Source organism: Salmo trutta, chromosome 22 (assembly GCF_901001165.1).
Source record: "Salmo trutta chromosome 22, fSalTru1.1, whole genome shotgun sequence".
NCBI classification, from domain to species: Eukaryota; Metazoa; Chordata; class Actinopteri; order Salmoniformes; family Salmonidae; genus Salmo; species Salmo trutta.
In genome coordinates this window covers 6829410-6852339 of record NC_042978.1, presented here as the reverse complement: position 1 = coordinate 6852339, position 22930 = coordinate 6829410, and the positions used below count along the sequence as shown (strand labels likewise).

The following is a 22930-nucleotide window of genomic DNA, read 5'->3' as shown; positions in this document are numbered from 1 at the left end:
CTGAGCTACGTTCCCCGAGTGGCGCAGCGGTCTAAAGCATTGCATTTCAGTGCTAGAGGCGTCACTAGAGACCCTGGTGTGATCCTGGGCTGTATCACAACCGGCCGTGATTGGGAGTCCTATAGGGCGGCGCATAATTGGCCCAGCATCGTCCGGGTTAGGGTTTGGCCGGGGTAGGCCATCATTGTGAATAAGAATTTGTTCTTAACTGACTTGCCCAGTTAAATAAAGGTTACATATAAAAATAATTGCAACAGGTCTTCTCAGCCTTGGGCCTTGAGTAACAAGTGGTGACTATTTTGGATTGGTATGTCACCCTGACCCCCTAAGCTTGAAAGCATATAGGGACTACATATTTATAGTACTGTATAATCCATATAGTGCCAATTTCCCAGACACAGATTCCCAGAGAATCTCCTTTGAAAAGCATTTTAGTCCAAGACTAGGCTCAAACTGACCCATGCTGTCTAAAGTAACTTGTTAAAATATGATAGTTGTGGGATTATATCGTCTTCACAGGCTCTGAAGAAAAACAAAACAAAACAACAATACTTCGTAAGAAGAATAATATGGCAACTACTGTCTAATACTAAAAACAATGAAATAATAATAATAATAATAGTAAACTAAAACGTACATTTAACAGCATAAAAAAGATGATGTACAACAACTAATAGGCCTACAACTAATAAAAACTACTGCTACAACTACTAATACAACTAATAAAACGAAGTTCCTATAATACCTACATACATATTTACACATCATCATTATTCCAGTCATGATGCACGCTTTGAATTTGTAATTGCTGACATTGTCGTGTATTGTAAAGTTAGGTGTTCCTTATTATATACAGGGAAATGTAAATTGACACATTTAAAAAAATACATTCTTACCAATACGCAGTTATCTTCTGTTTGGGAGTGACAGACAATTTAGTGATTCATACAGTTTGCAATGATATGTCTTATAATGGCATCCAGGAATTGATTTTTTGATGGATGATGTCACCATAGTCTAGGATAGAAAGCAGCAAATGGGTTACTAAGGTCTTTCTAATGGATACAGGAAAACAATTATTAGACCTGTATAGTAACCCAAGCTTATAGTTAATAGTTTTTTTAATACAATCAATATGCTTTCCTCAAATACAAATATTTCAAGCAATCAACACTTTTAAGCATTGTTCCATCACTTGTATGTGCATGATTTAATAATGAGACACATCACATCAAAATGATATCTCTTCCACTTTCTCCAGCGGCATGCATCACATCCAGTTACACAGCTTTTGTGAACACTCACGAGAGAGAGAGAGAAAGAGAGAGAGAGAGAGAGCGAGAGAGAGAGATGGACAAATAGGAGTGAGAGAGAGAGAGAGAGAGAGAGAGAGACATGGACAAATAGGAGTGTGTGAGAGAGAGACATGGACAAATAGGAGTGTGTGAGAGAGAGAGAGACATGGACAAATAGGAGTGTGAGAGAGAGAGAGAGAGAGAGACATGGACAAATAGGAGTGTGTGAGAGAGAGAGAGACATGGACAAATAGGAGTGAGAGAGAGAGAGACATGGACAAATAGGAGTGTGAGAGAGGGAGAGAGAGAGAGACATGGACAAATAGGAGTGTGTGAGAGAGAGAGAGACATGGACAAATAGGAGTGTGTGAGAGAGAGAGAGACATGGACAAATAGGAGTGTGTGAGAGAGAGAGAGACATGGGACAAATAGGAGTGTGAGAGAGAGAGAGAGAGAGAGAGAGAGACATGGACAAATAGGAGTGTGTGAGAGAGAGAGAGAGAGAGAGAGGAGATGAGGAGAGAGAGAGACATGGACAAATAGGAGTGAGAGAGAGAGAGACATGGACAAATAGGAGTGTGAGAGAGGGAGAGAGAGAGAGACATGGACAAATAGGAGTGTGTGAGAGAGAGAGAGAGAGAGAGAGAGAGAGAGAGAGCATGGACAAATAGGAGTGTGTGAGAGAGAGAGAGAGAGAGAGAGAGAGGCATGGACAAATAGGAGTGTGAGAGAGAGAGAGAGAGAGGGAGAGAGACATGGACAAATAGGAGTGAGGGAGAGAGAGAGAGAGATAAGAACTCCCAGTGTAGTCGACTCATTACTCTGTTATGGATTGCACATGTCAAGCCGTAAGTGCTCCTTTATCCTTCCATGCACTAACCCGTATTTCCCTAGTCCCAGTGAAATTTACCATGTTAAGCCCCACGCCACCAAGGGAAAAGCGGTGTGCAGCGCTCCAAGATATATCGGAATGATTAAAGGAGGATGGGGAGGAGAAAAAAAATCAACATAAAATCACACCGAAGTTTTATTCATTGTTACCTTTTACAGTGTTACATATCAAACTGGGTTTCAAACAAAGAGAAGTGAAGGGGGGTGCTCACATGGGTAGTTTGTCACAGAATGTACACTAGAGATGGATCTTTTAAAGACTTAATCCATTGTGATCTGAGCCCCTTGAAAGGTTCACTACACAAATACACCCTCAAATTGGAGAAATGTCATTTTTAGTGCTGTTCCTCCAAAATTGCCTGCACTTGTTCTATTTTCTTGTCCAATCCATTGCGGATGGCAACAGCCTCAAGACTAATAAACAGAAGTGTTGACATAATTAGATTTGAAGGTGTTCATATCAATTATAACAGATTCGAACAGAGCCTAGGGCCAAACAATGGAGATCAACTTGTACTTGTAGAGGATGAACCAGTCATGTATGCATGCTAACTGGAATTCAGGCAGGGGATCTGTAACAGCTGATTTGAAAAGTGCAACTCCAACACCATTACAGCGCTATTGTGTTTTGGTCTTTAAACAACTTTGTTGTTAAAAACTCTCCCATTAAAGAGCCTTTAGGAAGTTGTCATTTAATGACCGACTCTCATTGAGAGGATTTTTTTTTTTTAATCTTTGGTTTTGAAATAGGCTAATGGGATTGATTTATGACGTTTGCACTTGTGCAAAGTTGGCACCTATTGTTTATAAGGTTCCAAAATGAAGCTTTAATAAGGTGCTATAAAAAAAAAACATTTCTAAGGTTCTATAACGAACCATTAATAAAAAGTTCTACATAGCAACAAAAAAAAGGGTCCGCTATGGTTGCAACCCTTTTTTGTGGCTATATAGAACCATTTTTTTATGGTTCTTTATATAACCTTTATGGAGAATGGTTCTATAAATAACCTTCTTCAATCTCGAGGGTTCTTTGTAGATCCTTTTGAAGAACCATACAGGTTTGTTTATTCATTTTGGTGCGCCATATTATACACTTTAATTTCCATAGATGTTATTGTTGTGCTAATTGCCAAGTTGAATCAAATGTGCTAGCCCTGAAATGGCTGTGGCTGCCTGAGGACAAAATTGATGTAGAACTGATGTAGACAGCAGCTCTCAATTGACAGAAGGCCAAACGTGAGTCTTTCACAAGACACCATTAACGGCCATAGTCATATTCACAATGCAATGGCATAACACAACAGATTAGATCAAATGGAAGGACATTTACTCACTGTAGAAGAAAAAGAGCTGTGATCAAACCCCGCCCCAAAATATTATAATCAGCCGCTCACATTTGAATTATCACTAAAAGAGTGAAGAACCCTTTTCTAAACTGCAAAGAACCCTTGACAAACCCTCTTTTCTTAATGTGTATCACATTTTACTAAATCAGATTTCAATTGTGTAGGCCTATTGTCTAACAACAATATGGCCAACATTTACATTTAATTTATAACATTCAGTTATTTAAACACAAGCATGGTAGTTTAATTAAGTGTTTGATCAAATGAATGTGCAAATAAGTACATGTTTATTCTTTGCGGAACACTATGCTGTTCAGATTGAACGGAATGGGCAAATCAGGTCCAAATGCAGCCTACTGTCCTGCCTATCTATCGTAGTGTAAAATACCATATCTGACTGTTTGAGAACCCATGCAAGAAAACTGGCTAATTTAAGATCACTATTTCTACGTTGTACACATAAACCGCTACCCCATCCGCCCCCTCCCTCTCTCCTGGCCCAGTTTTTCTCCAAAGGGTCGACGGTGCAGGTTTCAAATAACGTTCGACCCCAAAATCCTCATCTGTTTCCACTCTGTAAAGTCATTCCCAAACGAGCGGTCACGTGAGTGTAGGGTGGAGGCAGTACGTTTGTGTGTGTGTGTGTGTGTGTGTGTGTGTGTGTGTGTGTGGGGGGGGGGGTAATTCGACTATGGGGGCACTCGACACGGGTCTTCCCACCGCCAGTCGAATGAGGTGGATTTAGGAAAAATCCCAAAACCTGGGACGTGGAGATAAACCACAGCAGCAAACAGATACGCATGGAAATCATCGCACGGCTCGCATTTGGGATCATATACTTTTGTTCTATTGAGGCGATCTACTTACTGAAAGCGAACGATATGAAAACGGGAAACAGACTCGCAAGAAAGCTTTTACCCAAGTGAAATGTATGATTATTCTCCACCTCGTTATTTCTTGGATGCAACATAAGCTTTTTTTTAATTTTTTTGCAGGGGAAACGGAATTTTCAAGTGTCTCTCATCTGCCCCCCATAAACTAACTTCTCGGAGGGGGGCGGTTTGAATAAAAAAAAGACTCTTCTCACGCCACTAAAGTAAGGTCTTACTATTTTCTTTCTGGCTTTCTAGCGTTTTTTTTTTAAAGAGAAATGAGAACGAAAAAAAGAGTTGTTTGATTCAAAGTTACTATCCGTAGGTTGTAAACATTTTCTCAAATATGCCTTTGTTCAACTTCACAAATCTTATATATTTTTTTCAAAAACACTTATTTCACACCAGTATAACAAAGTTATATTATAACTGTATTATTATAGCAAAACGCTTTTTTTTGGCTTAAGTAATTAACCTTTTCAACCATAACTAAGAAAGTCATTCGTGTTTCATTGTATTTTACTTCGTCAGAAAGACGTCGAATAAATAAAGCTACGATGTCGCTGTGTATAACCAAGCCTTTTGAACGTATTGAGACGGCGAAGTCGAATTCCTTGAGGACTAATTTCTGGTTTTAGAGACTCGTATAGTCGTCTACAGTCATCTAGTTAACTGTGGTCTCCGCTATGTTTTCGTATTGCAAAACAACCATATCAACAACCAAAAACGGCGCGGCAATCGGTGAACGCTTGTGCCCCCGGGGGTGATGTACGCCTTTTTCACGTCGTTCCCGACGACGGTCTATCTCGAGACTGTTATTATGTTGATGACGGGTTCCCTTTGAGATGAGCTCAATTGTTGGAGTCGCTATTGAAGCGTGATTTGAGGGTGATTGTCGTGAAATCGCTGGGCATAAAAAAAAGATCCAGGCTTATTCCAAATTACAGCTCAGAAAAAAAGATTGAAGTTGAGTCATAGCTTCTGTTTTACTATTCTATAACATCAGTTCAATAAATCAGTGAGGAGGCGGTGAACTTTTGATGACGCATGCCGCGCTGGAAAGTTTTGGACACGGTTCAGTTGCCCACGGGCAGTGCTGAATTATCCTATTTTATGTAGGACGAATCGAATTTGAATCACAATTGGTCTTGATTTAGTATCTAAGCACTTTTCAAAATCTTTCCAGAGGCAACATTTTGTTCCTTTTGAACAAACTCTCACTTAATTTAAACCCAAATAAGGAAAGACAATGAATCAGTGTGACTGATACATAGAAATAACAATGAAATACTTATGTTTGGACTATATTGTTGTCATATTATATATTACATATTACACCACCCTCTAATACAGCATATATATATATATATATATATATATATATATATATATATATATATATATATATATATATATATAATAGCTTCACAAAATACATATATTGAGGTCTATGTCAACAGAAAAATATTGGAATGATTGTTTTCTTCCAGGGTTTTTAAATTGTGAAATCTGCTTGCAGTTAAATATTACATCTTGTTGTTGGATAGAATAAATAAACTACTTTGTAATGATGAGATCCACATGTTGATTGTCAGAAGGGAGACAAAGTATCATCCTTTAGAGTAATTGGACAACACCTTGCATACCAAGAGGCACACGCCAACTGTGTCCAGCATCCTTAATGTCACTTTAATTGAACAATTTATCACCACTGATCACTGTCAGATGCTAGGAAACAAAGAAGAGGAAAAGGCAAGAGGAACGCTGCCAGGCAGGCAGAGGCAGTTAACTGTGACCAAAGGATGTCACAGACTCTGTATCTAAACCACAAATCAATGCATTTATGACTGACAAGCCCGTAAGGAGCTGTAATGAATAAAAGTTGCTCAATGATCAAAACATTTCATCTGAAAACTCTGTTTATTCCACAAACTTTTGATTTCCCCGAAGCGTTGGGGGATTTTTTTTTTCTCCCTTGGAAGGGAAAAAGTTAATTGAATTGTGCCCCGGATATGATTTTTGTAAAAAGGTCTTTGTAGGTGTCCTCCCTAGGGTTGTGAAATTCATTTCCTTGCAATTATTACTTTCCGAGCTGTTTTCTTATTTCCCACTTATCAGTATGGTGCTTTTTCTCCATTTTTGAAAGGATCAAAGGAGGTGATTCCAGACTCTAGTCTTCAGGCCCACTGTCAGAGTAAATAGTAATTACACTGAGGGGCACAAAATTAAGTTTTCAGTTGTTTGACTTTCTGCCTATCACTTTGAGGCCTGTTTAGGAGTTCACACAAGGCAGTGGTTCTTTATACTGTAGATTGCAGGACCTTCATGTCGAGGTGTCAAACCAAGTTCACTAATCATTGTATTATTAACAATTTCATGTAGTACTAGGCCTAATTGTTTTTTCTATTAGCTGAGTCTTACCACCCAGTGCCATGTTGATTGCATTTGAAATTAAATAAGAACATTTTTGGTAACATGTTTTCCAATTAGCCCTGTTGCTTTTCAGCTTTGGACGCTATGGTGACAGGCAGCGTTAATAGCAGCTGCACCAGCGGACTCTATTGTGTTATCAGAGAGAGAGAGAGAGAGGGATAGAGAGACGTGTGTGCCGCACCTGCCGTCTTTACTCGGCCTACTAATTGTGTTTATTCCTCTTAATTTGTCCTGAGTGCTAAATCGGTGCAATTTGTCTGGCGGTGAACGGAGGAGGTATTGTCTTTGAACGGTAGCCTTTTCTCCTTTGATACCCGGACTTTAGTGGTTTCAATCGTCGCTAAGGGAGACCTTTTACGTAGTCAGTTAATGGAAAGGGTGGATCGTGACTTGCGCTGTCGATTTTTTTGTTGTTGTTGGATTTATTTCACCTTTATTTAACCAGGTAGGCTAGTTGAGAACAAGTTCTCATTTACAACTGCATCCTGGCCAAGATAAAGCAAAGCAGTGCAACACAAAACAACAACACAGAGTTACACATGGAATAAACAAACATCCAGTCAATAACACAATAGGAAAACAAGTATATATACAGTGTGTGCAAATGAGGTAAGATAAGGGAGCTGAGGCAATAAATAGGCCATAGTGGCGAAATAATTACAATTTAGCAATTAAACACTGGAGTGATAGATGTGCAGAAGATGATTGTGCAAGTAGAGATACTGGGGTGCAAATGAGCAAAACATAATAGTAATGAGGGCTATGACTGGTTTGACTGGTTTGTGACTTAACCCTTCATCAAGATCTTAGTGGAGAATGGAGTAGCCTCCATTCAAACTGCCCAAAAGTAGGGTAGGAACAAATCTGACCATCTTCCAGGTTCCAGTTACTGCTTGTATCTTTCCACCTCACACCTGCACTGTGGCCACAGGGGATAAGCGATTAGGGCGATGGAATTATTGACCGCTTGGCTCAGATGTGTTCACCGGTGTCCGAATCAGTAGATTGGCCCTGTTGGAGGTGAGAATTTGCCCTAACCCTGAGATTCCCAAAATTATATTTACACACAAGTCCCCCCCTGAGCGCGGTTGGCCCAAAACAAGCAGTGCTCGCTTTAGGGGTGCCGCAGGGTCAGAGCCCGAGACCAGATAAGACAGACAGTAATAGTGGCGGCGAACTCGACACGATTGATCCATATCACACTTGGTTGTACGCCTGAGCTAGGACGGGAAGCTCAAGTCTCTTCTCTATCTCATGCTGGCTTTTCCTAAATCTGCCCACAGACAGATAAAGCTAAAGCTCTGACCTTGCTTTGCACCAGAACTTCCTCTTGTCTATCTGGGGGCTCTAAAGGGACTTCATAGACACACTGCCAGGGCATACACATCCCTTGTCCCCAGATACGGGGGTTTGCCCCAATGATTTGCTCCAGTTCCTTTGATGATGATGTGTTGATAATGCATTATTTACTTTGGGGAGGGGGCAAGGGTATCCCCCTTGTTTGACTCCTATGTCGGCTATTCCCCCACACACACCTCCTGTTCCAATCCTCAGTCTTTATGGTTATGGAGTTAATGTGAACTGGTGTTTCATGGAGAGGTTGTAATTAACACCCCGTCTGGGATAAGCCAGGCGATTGGGCTCTTTCTGTCTCTCATGCCCCCTCTGATTCCGTCACTGGGCCGCTCTCCAGCTTGTTAAGTATGATTACCAGCTGGTGTTCCCAGATTGATGGAGCCTTCGCCTTGGGGCGTCCTCACAAACCTGGTTATGTCAGGAAAAAGGCACCCCACCCAGAGTTATGACCCCTAGGAGGTTGTGGAGAGCCACTGACACCCCATTCATACGCCTGAGGGGGTCATGTTGGCAGGTTGGGATTTGGCCCATTTATTCTCTACTTAGGGCCAATACTGGATGGCTGTCCCATTGAGCCATTGGCAGGGGGATTTGTGAAGTCTTAGTTTGTCTTATAAGGAATTGTCATAAATGTAGGCCTACATGAAACACATACTGATTTATTGTAAGTCTTCCTCAGACCCACCAACACACTGTCGGAGTTGTGTGCTGGTGGGGTGTAGTATCGAAGGGGATCCCCATCCCCCAGTGCATTCTCAATCAATGCTGTTGATCACCCCAACATGTTGAAGTAAAGGAATTCAAGGGTAATTGAGATAATTTTCTGAAAGAGCAAAGGACACATGCAGGAGGAAGGACACAAATATACAGTCGTGACCAAACTTTTTGAGAATGACACAAATATTAATTTCCACAAAGTTTGCTGCTTCAGTGTCTTGAGATATTTTTGTCAGATGTTACTATGGAATACTGAAGTATAATTACAAGAATTTCATAGGTGTCAAATGCTTTTATTGACAATTACATGAAGTTGATGCAAAGAGTCAATATTTGCAGTGTTGACCCTTCTTTTTCAAGACCTCTGCAATTCGCCCTGGCATGCTGTGAATTAACTTCTGGGCCACATCCTGACTGGTGGCAGCCCATTCTTGCATAATCAATGCTTGGAGTTTGTCAGAATTTGTGGGTTTTCGTTTGTCCACCCTATCTTGAGGATTGACTACAAGTTCTCAATGGGATTAAGGTCTGGGGAGTTTCCTGGCCATGGACCCAAAATATCGATGTTTTGTTCCCAGAGCCACTTAGTTATCAGTTTTGCCTTATGGCAAGGTGCTTCATCATGCTGGAAAAGACATTGTTCATCACCAAACTGTTCCTGGATGGTTGGGAGAAGTTGTTCATGCCTGTGTTCTTAGGCAAAATTGTGAGTGAGCCCACCCCCTTGGCTGAGAAGCAACCCCACACATGAATGGTCTCAGGATGCTTTACTGTTGGCATGACACAGGACTGATGGTAGTGCTCACCTTGTCTTCTCTGGACAAGCTTTTTTCCGGATGCTCCAAACAATCGGAAAGGGGATTCATCAGAGAAAATGACTTTACCCCAGTCCTCAGCAGTCCAATCCCTGTACCTTTTGCAGAATATCAGTCTGTCCCTGATGTTTTTCCTGGAGAGAAGTGGCTTCTGGCTGCCCTTCTTGACACCGGGCTATCCTCCAAAAGTCTTCGCCTCACTGTGCGTGCAGATGCACTCACACCTGCCTGCTGCCATTCCTGAGCAAGCTCGGTACTGGTGGTATCCTGATCCCGCAGCTGAATCAACTTTAGGAGATGGTCCTGGCGCTTGCTGGACTTTCTTGGGCACCCTGAAGCCTTCTTCACAACAATTGAACCCCTCTCCTTGAAGTTCTTGATTTTCCGATAAATGGTTGATTTAGGTGCAATCTTACTGGCAGCAATATCCTTGCCTGTGAAGCCCTTTTTGTGCAAAGCAATGATGACGGCACGTGTTTCCTTGCAGGTAACTATGGTTGACAGAGGAAGAACAATGATTCCAATTACCACCCTCCTTTTGAAGCTTCCAGTCTGTTATTCGAACTCAATCAGCATGACAGAGTGATCTCCAGCCTTGTCCTCGTCAACACTTGCACCTGTGTTAACGAGAGAATCACTGACATGATGTCAGCTGGTCCTTTTGTGGCAGGGCTGAAATGCAGTGGAAATGTTTTTTGGGGATTCAGTTCATTTGCATGGCAAGAGGGACTTTACAATTAATTGCAATTCATCTGATCACTCTTCATAACATTCTGGAGTATTTGCAAATTGCCATCATACAAACTGAGGCAGCAGACTTTGTGAAAATTTATATTTGCGTCATTCTCAAAACTTTTGGCCACGACTGTACATAGGCACACCTTTGTTTTCTGTCTTTCACGCATCTCGCAGAGCAAAATGAATGCTGCTAAGACGAATGAATGTTGCTAAGATGACAAGTGTCACAAACTTTCTCCTCAGTCGCAAACAAAAAGCACACACACTCTGTTAATGCACGACGTGGCACTTGAATTACACTTTACGTTTAACATTTCTATTAGCAATGTATGAGGTTTGCTAGAATGCCAACATGTGACATTCGAAATGCATACCAAACATGGTAAATCTTTGTTTTCCCTCGGCTTTAGCATTTCAGTGCTATGGAAAGTGGGAATGTTGCTGTGTTTACATGGCCCTGGAGAGCCCCATTCTAGCATTCTTTTGAAGAGTGTGATGCCAATAGCGCTTCAGGCTTGGGAGTGGGGCTACCGCTATACTTAGACAGAAACTGGCAACAGTAGTGGAAGATTGGGTCAGGTAGTAGTAACAGCCTGCCCAAGCTGGGGGAGGGGTGGTAAAGATAGGGGTTAAAGGGGGGCGTGGGGGGGGACTGCGTTTGAGCGCTGAGTCTTTAGTAGCTTAAAAAGCCTCGAGGGGAGAAGTGGTAGGGGAGAGAAAAAGAGCGAGAGGGAGATGGGGGTCTTCATCTGCGAAAAGCTGTTAATCCTCTGGCTTTTGTGTCCAAACAGAAAGCCCAGAGCAAGATGGGTAGGTCCGGGCGCATTCAAAAGCCCCTCTTTTGTTGTCGTTCTCCCCCAAACCGGCGGACATCTGGTAGGGGAAACGGAATGGCAATGGGGGAACTTTGGGGGAAGGGGGGTTGAGCGAGTGAGGGAAAGGGGGTGTTGTTATAGCGAAAAGGAGGGAACGACCAATGGGAGTTGGCAGATAATTGATGGATGCAAGTAATTGTGTGTAGTGCAAGCATGGAAACATGGGCCTCTGGGAGAGTGGGGGCTAGGGAAAGGAGGAGGGGGGGAATGAGTTCGCATCTCACGGCTGTTACGGTGCATCACTCAAGGATGGCTAGGGTTAAACAGGAGTAAGAACCTTTCTGTCAAGTCATTTGTTCATCTCAGTACATGGGGGATATTCGTCTGGTTATGACAAATAGCATAGCAGTCAGCCTCAAACAAGTCCAATTGGAAGTACCCGGAAGGCGTACAGTCCTTCTGGTATTCTATCGAGCTTGACTCGATTTGTATGCAGACGCTGTTTTTTGCAAATACAGTGGCTGTTGTTGTGTGCCTAAAACGCCTCCTCACGATTTCTCGTAATTCTCATTTCCGTCTCTTTTCAGACTGACACACTGAAACCATTTATTTTGTATTAATAATCCCCCTTTCCCGTCAAAGCTCCAATCAAAAGACTGTAATTACAACTGGGAGATCGAGCTCCTTCTAATAGCGTGGTAGCGTGCGCCTGGTTTTCAAAAGGCATGTACTCTAGTCTGTATACACAAATTACACTGCACCAGTGGTGCGTATAAAAGAGCGAGTCGAGTTGCATTTTGTTTCCCTCGCCTTTGCTGCGAATCACAGGCTTGTCTCTTGCCGACTAGAAGAAAGGAAAGTATTTGTCATGCGCATCGCTCTGGAAGCGAGTACACCGTTCGGAGGCGAGCCGACCTCGCAGGCAGCTCGAGGTTGACATTTCTATGTAAATACCGGGCGGCCCCGCTGTATTCAGGAGGACAGCTAACAGACTGTTTTTCCCAGACATTTGTTGTGGTAAATGCTTGGCTGTTTGGACCCAACCTTTACCCTGTCAGGTGGGATGAAGGCATAGTTGTAGCTATTATTTTCTTATTTAGAGCACTGCTGCTATCCCTGTGTGTGCCTTGGATTGTCCACAACCTCTGGCTACACACAGATACACACACACACACACACACACACACACACACACACACACACACACACACACACACACACACACACACACACACACACACACACACACACACACATATATAAAAGGTAGCATCATATCCCCCTGATACACAGTGACACCAAGGCCCCTCACACACGCCCTAACCTTTCCTCTGTCTATCTTTTGTCTCTCCTCCCTGTAAAACAACACATTTCATTGCACCTATCGGGTGTATGTTACAATAAAACATATATATTTTTTGTCTTTATTTTTTCTTACCTCATCCCCGAATTTTGAACAGTAGCCAATCTCTGCAGCGGTAGCTAAACGTAATTGCGAAGGGGAAAAATGATGGGGGAAAATACATAAATTAACTCTCGTGTCTCAGTGTCAGTGGAGATAATCCTGATTAAAAAGTGATAGAACCGCCGGAGAATGACAACCTAGCAATCAGAGAGATATGGCGCTTTGGAGATTACTGGGACCAGAGGGAGGGGTATCTATATAGCCTTCTTATTTATTTATTATTATGCACGCTGAAATACATTTGGGGGATTTTTTTTTCCCTTTCTTTTTTTTAATAGGAGAGATTGTCTCCGACGGTAAACCGCTTTACACTTTTTTTGTTGTTGTTACAAGTGGGGATTTGTGGCAGCTAGAGTAGCTGATTGAGGGCCCCTGTCGCGCTCCCTCTTTTTTCCAGTGTCAAGATTAGAGAATAAGACGAATGATACCTCGCCGTACACCTGTAATTTGTGGGCTTCCGACGTTGCTGGAGCGTTACCTGAGCGTTGTCTCAGCGTTCTGCTCTGACCTTGCCTTTTGCCATTGAGCAGCGGTGCTGATTTATCTGGATTGATGGGAATTGGATGAACAAGGGAGGGAGAACAGGAAGGGAAAGCTTACAAGGAAATAAATGGGGCTGTTATCTCACGCTGTCTATTTGCCGGTTGATGCGAGGTGATAGCGTCAACAAATAAAGGGCGTGCGGAGCAGGCATTGGTGGATTAAGGCCTGCTGTGTACCTTGGCGAGGCAGGGAGCTCTCACACTGAGCGCTGCGTGGGGAGATGTAGAGGCCTTCTCATATACAGTACCAGTCAAAAGTTTGGACACGCCAAGCCATTCAAGGGTTTTTTCTTTAATTGTACTATTTTCTACATTGTATAATAATAGTGAGGACATCAAAACTATGAATTAACACATATGGAATCATGTAGTAACCCCCAAAAAAGTGTTTTAAATATATTATATTTTAGATTCTTCAAAGTAGCCACCCTTTGCCTTGAACTTTTAGGAAGGAATATGGAGGCTAGATATGAGAGGTGTGTTAAGCAGGAAGAGAGAGTTGTGGAAGTGCTGTTACATGAACGCGCACACACGCATCAGGCAGTTGTTACTTTATGGATAACCCGGTCAGAGAAATGGGACGTTTTGGCGGGACGCCCTTTGTTACCGAACCCTCTTTGACTTAGCACCTGGGCTGGCACTCCCTCTCCATCCATGGTGGGGTACGGGGGGGGGGGGGCGTGTCCCCGCATGACATGTGTCATCGCGCAGCCCCCAATCTGTAGTCGCGATTGGGCGGAGGTGGAGAAGAAGAGGGAGAACATGAGGAGAAACAAAAGCAGGTCTGAGGGGGGAAACAGGCGGAGCATGGGAGCTGCCCTGGGGTGAAAAGATGGATGGAGAGGGGGACAAAGATGGAGAAAGAGAGCGAGAGAGTGACAGACAGACAGACAGACAGACAGACAGAGAGCCTGGCGGAGAAGCAGAAGGGAGATGGAGAGACAGGCGAGGGGCTAGCTGTCATTAGCATTGAGATAAAGGTGGGCTAATGAATTTGATCCCTGTCCATTCTTCCTTTGCGGTTCCATATGGGTGAAGAGAGAGATAAATAGAGACAGGCTGGCTTCAGCTCCACCAACCAGAGCCAAACTCTCTCTCCTCATGTCAGGCTGCTTTTAACCCCATTCTGCCCAAGATGGCCACCTGCCGCTTCACTTGCCAACTGCTGTGGCAGAGCCCCTGCCAGGGCCATATTATAGTGGCAATGCCAGAGGGGGAGTGCCTGAATACAACCGTACCCTCTGCCAAGCAGATTATTAATCTATCTGTCAATGTATCTCTGTGTGGTGGGTTGTAGCTAGCATGCTACAGGGTGTAGTTTGTAAAGTAAAGAGGGCGTATATGTAAGTGTAGACTTGAATTCATTTTCTTGTGTTTGTTTGCGTTTTCTCACCGCTGCCAACCTCTATCAGTGTTTCCCTTTGCTGCACGATGGAACTCTACAGTTGCCTGTAGCTTTGTTTTGACTAGCTACCCTTGAGATACACAACCATATCTATCATGCTAGCATGTTGTTAGCTAGCATTACACACACAGAGCCAGTGTATCTGCCTATCCTCCAGCTGTAGCTGTGTGGTGGGAATAATCAGTCCTCAGGCACTAATAAAGAGGTGGGCCCCTCCATTGTAAATCACAGCCGGGTCTTGTTGGGTGTAATGGCTGTAAAAGTGATCAATCGCTGGCCTTTACCTTTGTTCATCACTAATGAATGCTAACTGAATATTAAAGACAACAGAGGAGGGACGTGAGGTAGAAAGGCCATTTAGGAATTCAGTTGACGGGGAGATTTATCTGTCTTCTGACATTGGCCTTTTGGCCAAAATTAGAGTTGAGGGAACAGTCAAACAGTTATGGACCGGTTTGGACCAGTCTGAGAGATTATGAGATTTTTTTCACCTATTTCATCTCTCATGACAAATATATTAAAAACCTCTCCTTGCACACAGGTAGAAGCTAGAAGGAACCTTGAGGAAACCTACGGCCTCTTTTGAAGTCAGCTATTTTATCCCATTCAAGTGCGTCACTGACTTCAAAGAGGAAATTTCATGCAAACCTATTGATTTTCTTTTTTTCCTACGTACACAATCTGCAACACATAACCAATGTTTTTTCTGGAAGGGTATACTGTATCTGTACTGGGAGCGGGGCTGTAACTCAAGGTGAAGTGTGTTTGTGTGTGTATCATACTAGCTTTATTCGGATGGGAAATGTAATTGAAGATGCGTGTGTGTGTGGTGTACTGTTATATAGGGATGTGACAAATGTTTATTGTTTAAATGACAAGGAGAAATCATAAAATGAAGTGAATTCACAATTCAGATATGGTGCTGCGTATGACCACTAGGGGGAAATGTAGTTTCAATCTGGCCTCTCAGCAACGATGGTAGTTAATGCCCTTTTAGGTTCTCTGCTGTGTGCCTCTCCTCCATGTTCTCTGTTGTCAGTACATGGGACTTCATGTCCCACAATTTCTCCATCTGGGCAGTCACAGTTTTTCAACATGGCATCTTGTAGTCTGGTTCTAGATATGCCATTAGCCAATTGAAGAAGACATCGTCTTCCATGGCTGCATAGCAATTGCAATCATTTCTGTAATCAGCGCTGTGATTTTCTCACTCGTCCCTTATCACACTGCTGCGAGCAACAGGTTGGGTCTTACGGTGCCGCCCTTTCAGCACTGGGGTTTATGAGTTGTGCCACTGTAAAGTTTGCAATTCGCCACCTTCTCATTTAACTTCTTGAAGTATTGCTTTACTTCGCTACTGTCTCTTCCCTGTCTCACTTTCTGCCTTTTTTCCCAACTCTTAACGATGGTGAAGTGCAGAGCGCTTTATATCCGTGGCATTTGAAAGATGCATATCTCTTCCTACTAACATTACAGCTAGCCCAAAGGCCGGCAGATGGCGATATTGAGTCGTATCATCTTACCGTCCAAAGGCATTGTATGCAGCTAGCTATACACTCGTATCCCTGGTGGAGCAGTTCATACATAAAACATTCTCCATTCAGCCTGCAAAGGTGTTCATTTCCTCCGTAACTCGATTTAATGGCAAGAAAGCGGGAAAATACTGAAACACCGGTTTTTACCATCATGCTAGAGTGGCTAATGCAACTTTCTGATGTTGCGCCCTGCGTTCAGCCAGGGGTAAACAACAGACTGCTGCAACCTGATTGTCTGAACACAATATGCACCATCTGGCACTAGCGTTCTTAGGAATTAGTTACTCTAGCATGGTGGTGGAAAATGGTGTTTCATAAAGAAAGTACCCATATTTTCCCCTTTTTTTTGCCTTCTCGCCATTAAATCAAGTTAAGGAGGAATCAATGCCTTCGCAGCCTGAATGGAGAATGCTTTATATAAAAACCGGGCGACGGGGGATACGAGTGTATAGCTGGCTGCATACAATGCCTCCGGACTGTAAGATGAAAGAACTCAATAGCCATCTGCCAGCCTTGGAGCTACGTTGCAGCATTGTTACATTAGGTATTTGTAAAAAATTATAAAATAAAATCATTTATAATGATGATCGGAACCTGTTAGTAGTAGTTTTGTAATAACTACACTATGATTTTCATTTTGTTAAAAAAAATAAAAGGGTTTCGTTTAGTGATTTTTTTGGAAACGTTACCTGCAGTTGGAGTCAGAAGTTTACATACACCTTAGCCAACTACATTTAAACTCAGTTTTTCATAATTCCTGACATTTAATCCTAGTAAAAGTTACCTGTTTTAGGTCAGTTAGGATTACAACTTTATTTTAAGAATGTGAATGAGAGAATAATAGTAGAGAGAATGATATATTTCAGATTTTATTTATTTAATCACATTCCCAGTGGGTCAGAAGTTTACATACATTCAATTAGTATTTGGTAGCGTTGCCTTTAAATTGTTTAATTTGGGTCAAACGTTTCGGATAGCCTTCCACAAGCTTCCCACAATAAGTTGGGTGAATTTTGGCCCATTCCTCCTGACAGAGCTGGTGTAACTGAGTCAGGTTTGTCGGCCTCCTTACTCGCACCCGCTTTTTCAGTTCTGCCCACACATTTTCTATAGGATTGAGGTTAGGGCTTTGTGATGGCCACTCCAATACCTTGACTTTGTTGTCCTTAAGCCATTTTGCCACAACGTTGGAAGTATGCTTGGGGTCATTGCCCATTTGGAAGACCCATTTGCGATCAAGCTTTAACTTCCTGACTGATGTCTTGAGATGGTACCTTAAGGTGTATGGAAATTGCTCCCAAGGATGAACCAGACTTGTGGAGGTCCTGGCTGATTTCCCGTGAGGTCCCGTGTGGCTCAGTTGGTAGAGCATGGTGTTTGCAACACCAGGGTTGTGGGTTCGATTCCCACGGGGGACCAGTACGGAAAAAAATGTTAGAAATGTATGCATTCACTACTGTAAGTTGCTCTGGATAAGAGCGTCTGCTAAAATGTAAAAATTATTTTGATTTTCCCATGATGTCAAGCAAAGAGGCACTGAGTTTGAAGGTAGGCCTTGAAATACATCCACAGGTACACCTCCAATTGACTCAAATGATGTCAATTAGCCTAACAGAAGCTTCTAAAGCCATTACATAATTTTATGGAATTTTTATAAGCTGTTTAAAGGCACAGTCAACTTGGTGTATGTAAACTTCTGACCCACTGGAATTGTGATACAGTGAATTATAAGTGAAATAATCTGTCTGTAAACAATTGTTGGAAAAATGACGTGTCATGCACAAAGTAGATGTCCTAACCGACTTGCCAAAACTATAGTTTGGTAACAAGAAATTTGTGGAGTGGTTGAAAAACGAGTTTTAATGACTCCAACCTAAGTGTATGTAAACTTCCGACTTCAACTGTATCTCAAATTGAATCAGATTTTATTCGTCACATGTTTCGTAAACAACAGGTGTGGACTAACAATAAAATGCTTACTTATGGGCCCTTCCCAACAATGCAAGAGAGTAAGAGAGTAATAAAAAAAGTAAAACACGTAATAATAGATACACAATGAGTAACGGTAACTTGGCTATATACAAGCGGTACCAGTACCCAGTCAATGTGCAGGGATACAAGGTAATTGAGGTAGATATGTACATATAACTAGGAATGAAGTAACAGATAGTAAACCAGCAGCAGCATATGTGATGAGTTAAAAATAAAAAGTAAAAAGTGTCAATGCTATGATAGAGCTTGGCTAGGGCTGCCTCCGCCAACAAGCTGGAATTCTGGAGGCACATTCCAGTGTGTGGAGTAATAGTTAAGTGGATATGACCCCTGGGGTTTATGAGTAAAGTGGGGATTTGAGCGTGGTTGGTGTGTAGGGCCTCAGTTGTGGTTTGTGCCCATTGGCTTCAATGACTATGACTAGACTGCATGGGATTGGAGAACACAAGCCCTGTGGCCGCACCAGATCTGCCATCATCAAAGCCACACTCTCAGGCCATATTTTTAAGAAGACATATGTTGTAATTAACTTCAAAAGCACTAATGACTTCGATGTCAACGGGATTAAGAATTAAGAAAAACTTCTTTAAGTCAAATCTTTCATTCTGTGGAAAAACAAGTTTTAAAACCCTTGCTTACTCCTGACCTGTGTGTAGTAGTGTAAGATTAGCCTGTTGATTGAAGCACCAAGATGCTTGTCCAGTCTAGTTCTAAGCTTGCATAACTATGTACAGTTGAATTCAGAAGTTTACATACACTTAGGTTGAAGTCATTAAAACTCGTTTTTCAACCACTCCACAAATTTCTTGTTAACAAAGTATAGTTTTGGCAAGTCGGTTAGGACATCTACTTTGTGCATGACACAAGTAATTTTTCCAACAATTGTTTACAGACAGATTATTTCATTTATAATTCACTGTATCACAATTCCAGTGGGTCAGAAAATTACATACACTAAGTTGACTGTGCCTTTAAACAGCTTGGAAAATTCCATAAAAAGATGTCATGGTTTTAGAAGCTTCTGATAGGCTAATTGACATCATTTGAGTCAATTGGAGGTGTACCTGTGGATGTATTTCAAGGCCTACCTTCAAACTCAGTGCCTTTTTGCTTGTAGACCTCCACAAGTCTGGTTCATCCTTGGGAGCAATTTCCAAACGCCTGAAGGTACCACGTTCATCTGTACAAACAATAGTCCGCAAGTATAAACGCCATGGGACCATGCAGCCATTATACTGCTCAGGAAGGAGATGCGTTCTGTCTCCTAGAGATGAACGTACTTTGGTGCGAAAAGTGCAAATCAATCCCAGAACAACAGCAAAAGACCTTGTGAAGATGCTGGAAGAAACAGGTACAAAAATATCTAATATCCACCGTAAAACGAGTCCTATATTGACATAACCTGAAAGGCCGCTCAGTAAGGAAGTTGCCACTGCTCCAAAACCGCCATAAAAAAGCCAGATTACGGTTTGCAACTGCACATGGGAACAAAGATCGTAGTTTTTGGAGAAATGTCCTCTGGTCAGATTAAACAAAAATAGAACTGTTTGGCCATAATGACCATCGTTATGTTTGGAGGAAAAAGGGGGAGGCTTTCAAGCCGAAGAACACCATCCCAAACATGAAGCACTGGGGTGGCAGCATCATATTGTGGTGGTGCAGGAGGAACTGGTGCACTTCACAAAATAGATGGCATCATGAGGGAGGAAAATTATGTGGATATATTGAAGCAACATCTCAAGACATCAGTCAGGAAGTTAAAGCTTGGTCGCAAATGGGTCTTCCAAATGGACAATGACCCCAAGCATACTTCCAAAGTTGTGGCAAAATGGCTTAAGGACAACAAAGTCAAGGTATTGGAGTGGCCATCACAAAGCCCTGACCTCAATCCTTTAGAACATTTGTGGGCAGAACTGAAAAAGCGTGTGTGAGCAAGGAGGCCTACAAACCTGACTCAGTTACACCAGCTCTGTCAGGAGGAATGGGCCAATATTTACCCAACTTATTGTGGGAAGCTTGTGGAAGGCTACCCGAAACACTTGACCCAAGTTAAACATTTTAAAGGCAATGCTACCAAATACTAATTGAGTGTAAGTAAACTTCCCACCCACTGGGAATGCGATGAAAGAAATAAAAGCTGAAATGAATCATTCTCTCTACTATTATTCTGACATTTCACATTCTTAAAATAGTGGTAATCCTAACTGACCTAAAACAGGGAATTTTTACTTGGATTAAATGTCAGGATTGATGAAAACGGAGTTTAAATGTATTTGGCTAAGGTGTATGTAAACTTCCGACTTCAACTGTATCTGCCTGGACAGTGTGTCCTTTCATCACAATACCAATACACTGTGTGTGTGTTTTTTTTCTCTGTGTGCATATGCTCCTGTGCATGCGGTGTGTGTATTCACACGGAGTTACCCCCTTCTTTCCTTCTCTCCTCTACTCCACAGAGCAGTGGAGTTGTGAACAATGGAGAATTGTGTTCTATTCATCTCTAGGGGTCAGGGAGTCGAGCCAGTGTTTGGGCTAGCTATCCATCAGCCCCCCTCCAGCTTATAGCATGTGACAAGGCTGTCCGCACTGGTGGACTACTCCGAAGGTGACATTGGCCCCCAGTAATGTCACCCTTACTTATTGATAATAGAAGTTGAAATTGGACCAGTAGTGTTAAATCATTTAGCACCAAGAGACAAAAAGACCCATAGAACTGGGCCTTTGTAATATCCTCACAGTTTTTATGCACTGTGAATCATATGTATCCTACATGTGCACATCAAAACACCCTGAATGATTGTTTCACAAGCTCACCACAAAGACCCAACCACGACCCTTTGTTAAAACCGGTTTGTTCTTATTTTCCTTTGAATCGAGGCCAGAACCATGAGATATTTTTACTTGGAGAGTATGATCTCACTTGATCTCAGTTGGTGCAGGTCGTTAGCTGAAGCGATTGCGTGCACTTGACCTGTTCTGCCTGGGCTGCGTGGGCTCTGCACACTGGGGGGGGGGGTGCAGGAGGGAGGGAAGGATGGAGGGATGAAGGATGGAGGGAGAGAAGGAACCAGGGATGTGCTGTGCAGTGTGCAGGCGGATCCTTTTTCCACTTGTTCTGTGTGGAGCGAGAGGTGGAGAGAAAGGAGGAGGAGGGGGGGGGGTGGAAGCACAGAATCCTCAGAGACTGAAGCTGCCAGCTCTGTCAAGGAGAAGTGGAGAGAGGGAGTGAGAGAGGGGGAGTGAGAGAGGAGGAAGGAAACAGAGAGCGGCCATTAGAAAGAGAGAGAGACCAGTCGAGTGATTGAAGCAGAGAGAGAAGAGGTGGAGACAAAAGGAGCGAATGAAGGAAGAGAGCGAGAGAGAGAGAAGGGGAGCGAGCTAAACCTCACCTTTGATGTGGTCCAATCAGATTTTAATGATGCTCCGCTTTGCCGGTGGGCACGGCGCATATGGCTATTAGTAGCGGGCTTACTGAACAGGTGCATTGGAAGGACAATGGAGGATCCCCCACATAGCAGAAGGAAGGAGCCATTCCGTCAGCTTAACCGAAGCCATCAAGGAAGGAAACAATGCAATGTAAAAAGGGAGCCTGTAATCGCTTCCATTGCACCGTTTAATGACAGTCTATCTCGCAACTCTCGGGCCTAATTCATTCCAACTGCCTGCTGTGTGTGTGTGTGTTTCTCCTACACTGCTTATTGCGCGTCGATTGCGACTGCTACCTTCTTATGTCTTGGCGTGATCTCTGCTGAGGTTGTGGCCTATTCCTAAACTCTACCGATGGGAATTACTGTGAGCGTTCTGATAAGAATGACAGGTGCTCCGCAGTGTATTTTCAATGGAAGGTATTATTTGCTTGAGGATTCAGTGGGGAATATACCCGGTGTATTTTTGTTCCTTAGTGCATACAAATGAATAACATCAAAAGCAATTGATGTTTCATGGTCACTACAAATAATGATGAAAGGCCAGAACCATTTTCATTTTTCAATGTTTTTCTATTTTCACATGCGCAGTTACATTTTTCAAATGACGTAGACACAGCTCCTTATTGTGATATGTTTGATGCTTAAAAAACGCTGGTTGTTACAGTTGAAGTCAGAAGTTTACATACACCTTAGCCAAATACATTTAAACTCAGTTTTTCATAATTCCTGACATTTAATCCTAGTAAAAATCCCCTGTTTTAGGTCAGTTAGGATCACCACTTTATTTTAGGAATGTGAAATGTCAGAATAATAGTAGAGAAAATTATATATTTTAGATTTTATTTCTTTCATCACATTCCCAGTGGGTCAGAAGTTTATATACACTCAATTAGTATTTGGTAGCATTGCCTTTAAATTGTTTAACTTGGGTCAAATGTTTCGGGTAGCCTTCCACAAGCTTCCCACAATAAGTTGGGTGAATTTTGGCCCATTCATCCTGACAGAGCTGGTGGACCTGAGTCAGGTTTGTAGGCCTCCTTGCTCGCACCCGCTTTTCAGTTCTGCCCGCACATTTTCTATAGGATTGGGGTCAGGGCTTTGTGAAGGTCTCTCCAATACCTTGACTTTGTTGTCCTTAAGCCATTTTGCCACAACTTTGGAAGTATGCTTGGGGTCATTGTCCATTTGGAAGACCCATTTGGACCAAACTTTAACTTCCTGACTGATGTCTTGAGATGTTGCTTCAATATATCCACATAACTTTTCTCCCTCATAATGCCATCTA

At 42.5% G+C, this 22930-nt stretch overlaps 1 protein-coding gene across 25 annotated transcripts in view; it reads left to right on the top strand.

The window, feature by feature from the left end:
• LOC115157974 (receptor-type tyrosine-protein phosphatase S) overlaps positions 1–22930 on the top strand; it is a 280182-nt gene that overhangs the window by 66581 nt on the left and 190671 nt on the right. For 23 of the 25 annotated variants that reach the window (XM_029706387.1, XM_029706383.1, XM_029706384.1 and 20 more), the window contains exon 1: positions 4217–4628. The exons of the other annotated variants lie outside the window; for them this stretch is intronic. The gene's annotated coding sequence lies outside the window, so the exon portion shown is untranslated. Of the gene's footprint in view, positions 1–4216; positions 4629–22930 lie in introns of those variants that run through there. 25 annotated transcript variants of the gene reach the window in all.